This window comes from Frankliniella occidentalis, unplaced genomic scaffold (genome assembly GCF_000697945.3).
Source record: "Frankliniella occidentalis isolate FOCC.00 unplaced genomic scaffold, Focc_3.1 Scaffold51, whole genome shotgun sequence".
Classification (NCBI taxonomy): domain Eukaryota; kingdom Metazoa; phylum Arthropoda; class Insecta; order Thysanoptera; family Thripidae; genus Frankliniella; species Frankliniella occidentalis.
The window spans coordinates 1242611-1246553 of record NW_026267181.1 but is presented as its reverse complement, the minus strand read 5'-3'; the positions used below and the strand labels follow the sequence as shown (position 1 = coordinate 1246553).

General features: G+C 43.2%; 1 long non-coding RNA gene across 2 annotated transcripts; it reads left to right on the top strand.

The window, feature by feature from the left end:
* Window positions 1-1751: 1751 nt before the first annotated feature.
* On the top strand, window positions 1752-3937 carry LOC127749384 (uncharacterized). 2 transcript variants are annotated; one of them, XR_008011130.1, is made up of 4 exons: window positions 1752-2347; window positions 2453-3133; window positions 3231-3319; window positions 3417-3937. It is a non-coding gene; the product is annotated as an uncharacterized LOC127749384 (long non-coding RNA). The 2 variants fall into 2 exon arrangements; XR_008011129.1 differs by having other exon boundaries at window positions 1752-3133.
* The last annotated feature ends 6 nt before the right edge of the window (window positions 3938-3943 follow it).

Genomic DNA, 3943 nt, shown 5'->3' with positions numbered 1-3943 from the left:
ATATTTAAGAGTAAACAGGTGAAGAGGTCTGTACAAAACTTATCTGATTGCCTTGTGACCAGATCTCTTGTGTTGCTATCTTCACAAGTAGCAGTGAACATGTTGATGTTCACTGACAGAGATAATGTAACATAATACAAATACTAAAATATTGTGTTCCTGGCAAGAGTAAAAAGATTAATATTGACAAGGCCTTTTCACTTAGGTGCAACTTTCAAGAGCGAATGTTTGTTTGACGAGAACGTAGCAGAAGCCACATAGTTGTGAATATCTGCTGCAGTCGGAAACCGCTTGTCAACAGTTCTGCTCATCAAACTTAAAATGGCGGGATACAATTCCTGGCCGAGCCGTTTCGGGGTCCCTCCGCAGCACCGCCAGCGCCTCTCCGCGCGCTCTTCAACTCGTCGCCACGGCCAAACGGTTCGAGATATTGACACCAAAATTGGTATGCGAGTCTGAGATGGTTGTACCCCTCACCAGTTTGCACCATTATTTTTTGCGATTTTCGATTTAGGCCCGCTGAGTACGATCCGCTGCCCCTCTGCACAGAACTTTTTGGGGATTCTGAAAGCAAGACGAGGCCAGCGGCAGACTGACAGGGTACGGTCTACAATGCCCTGCTATACCGGCCGCTCCACTATCCCCGCCTCGACCCTGCTCCCTAACATGTGTTGTTACGGTCTTTGTTTCATTCCCATTCAGGGTGGTGCGCCGGGGCCCTCGGCCGGCCGGCCCAGTCCGGGCGAGCCTGAACGGCGAGGAGGCTCTGGGGCCCTCTCAGGCTGTCTTGTCGCGTCTAACTTACGTCGAAATTGGAGTAGAACTTTTATTCAAAATCGTCAGTGTGCGTAAATATACCGGTTTATATATTGGAGTGGCCCAAAAGATAATAAATAAGAAGAAAATACAAAATTTTTGAGCACACTGAAAGAAAGAGGGTTGGATGGTTGGAATGGAGGCGGAGACTCGGCGTGAGGTGAGCATCGGGTGGTGGCGGGGCGTGGCGAGAACAAAGGCGAAACGAATTCGGGTCCAATGACTGCAAGTACTCATGTCAGTAGAAGTACTCAAATTGGGATCTGGGTGCAAAAATAACTCGAGCTATGAGTCTATTGATGCGTTTACACTCCCCTTCAAAAAAAGGCTGATGTTAGGAGGCCTACTTTTGCTGACTTTATTCTCGGCTCCGACGGGGGAGCCCGCCAGGCTGAGGCGGCAGCCCGAGACCCAGGAGGGTCTCGCTCGGCGGGTTGGTGCGAGCTGCAGCATGCTGCAGAACAAAAGGACAGGCGTCAATGGCCCCGGCTGGGGTAGTCCAGGCAGGCAGCGGGCGGATGTGGGGAAGGCACTATAGGTTGCCCGCAACTGTACATTTTCGCTATATATCGAGAAATCCCCAAAAATTTCTGTGCAGAGGGGCAGCGGGCGTAATTTTACCCGCACAGGTTTTGGATAAATATTTCCGTGTAGGGGAAGGTTGGCACAACACGCTAACGTAGCCCTTTTTTTCAATTTCCACCTCAACAAAAAGTTGTTGTGGACGAAATCCGACGTACCATAGGGCCTAAACCAAAAATCGCAAAAAATTATGGTACAAACGGGTGAGGGATACAACCATCTCAGACCCGCATACCAATTTTGGTGTCCATATCTCGAACCGTTTGGCCGTGGCGACTAGTTGAAGAGCGCGCGGAGAGGCGCTGGCGGTGCTGCGGAGGAGCCCCGAAACGGCTCGGCCAGGCCGTAAACAAACTAGGCGGCAGTCAGGAGAAGATCTTTTACAGTAACATATCAATAATAATCATGGCAGAAAGTGCTTGGTTGTGATCAGCGTTTGAGATGTATTGAGATGTAGGCAGTCCTACGTCCCGTTTCGTTAGTTTCATGTAGGTAAAACCCTTCTTCTGCAGCTCTGTTGGAGGGTTATGATACCACTCGATTATCCACTCATTTCCTCTTTATGAAACCGTTATTTCTCTATAAGCTTATACGAAGATTCTGCAATGTGTTTCCTAATTTTTAACTACCTTTCGTAACCTTTTTAGTTTTTTGTAAAGCTGCTTATGCAAATTTAATCTTCTGTAGCTAATTTGGGTTAGGGAGAACTATTATCAGTTCACTCTCACTGAATCTGAACTGGTCTCAGCCAGTTCTGTCACAACAAATTTTATAAAGCTCCAAACATGTTTTTTACAGGTAAATTAGCAGAGGGAATGGTGAGAGATGTTTCCTTGTGATGTACCTTGCTCATAATTCCAATTGGTTTTTGATCCTCTTCAACAAATCATCGGTAAAGAGTCATGTGGCATTTGGGTGAACGTATTTGCTGTATTATTGATTCATGCAGGTGAACAAAGATAAGTTGATGCAAGCCCCTCACTGAAAACTTATCATTATTAAATACTGATTTTAAAATTGTTTTGTTTTAACCACTTTTTTTCTTTTGTTTTAGGAATGTTAGAAGAGAGGGTGGTTCACCGCTAGCTGGAGTTGAGTTAATTCGCAGACTGGTGTTAAAACAACACTGTTTAAAAAACTGTGGCCAATTACACTGGGCATACAGTCCTAACCGTATTTTATTTTACGGTCAGACTATATTTTATTTAACGGTCAGGAACTGTATTTAATTTTACGGTTGAACTGTATTTTGAAATACAGGCCGGACTGTTTTTATTTTTATAGTCTGAGCTGTTACAGTCTGGATTGTAGTTCAGAATACAGTCCTGCCTGTATTTTCATTTACGGTCCAGACTGTAAACTAAAAACCGTAAAAGGCCGTTATAGAGGACAAAATCTACAAAAACCCATTTGAAATTTCCACCCACCAGGTCTAAGATTACAGTCCGACTAAACTTAAATCTTACAGTCCAGATTGTAACAGGTCAGCCTGTACATTTGAATACAGTCTGACCGTATTCTACAAAACAGTGCAGACTGTTAGGCGGTAACAGGTCGGACTTTAAAATTAAAAACAGTCCGACTGTAAAATTAAAAACAGTCAGGCCAATATAAAAATTTATTGGCCATCCTGCACGAATTACTGTAGGTTTTTTTTAACAGTGAAAGGACTAAACTAGAACTAGAATGATGTTCCTTATGCCCATTTATTATCAGGAGAATGTTGTTAATTATGGTAAGTCTAAAATGTGTATGAAAGTGAACCATTATTATTGTGAAGAAACTTAGCTCCATCATGTCAGGCGTCTTTTCAATACATTTCTGATATGCAGGAAGGAAGAGATTCTGGTAGACGACACAACTCCGACTCACTGCAAATCTTCTAAAAATATTGTGACTATGCATTTGCTGCGCATCCATGGTGAGTTTTTAAAACTTGTCTACAAGGTTTGTTTATGTGTTGCGTGCAATGTTTTTTATGCCCAATCCTGTTTTCTTTTTCCCCTTTTCACTTTCAGGATCGGCACTAATGCCTCATTGAGAAAAGTATTAGTTCTTGTCCTTGAAAGCACAATGGCTGTGTTTCCCAACTGCATTCTGCTGTAGATTTCTGTCAGATATCTCGGTGGTGCCCCAGGCCTGGGGTCCCATGAGCCTGCCCTGGGCAAACATAAGCCTTTGCCAATATTAGGCAATAAAGTAGAGCTATTATCACATTCGAATCAAAGGGAATGATAAATATAGTCTCTATTTATGCGCCTGATCTGGTATAATAGCTTTGTCGCAAGAGAAACAGCCGTAGAAAAAATTATTTATGTTTGTATTAACCTTAGAGCAGGTTCAAAGTGAAAAATTCTTCGGAATCGAAATTTGATTATGGTAATGCCGTTAAGAGGCATTTTACTAAATAAGCACACAATATATGAAGGAAAAAGAAAAAAAAAAGATTTTTTGAGGCATACGATGGGGCGTACGGGACCCTAAGGACCACTACTAAGCCCATGGGACCCCAGGGTACACTTTTCGGAATAAATGTTAAAATTAA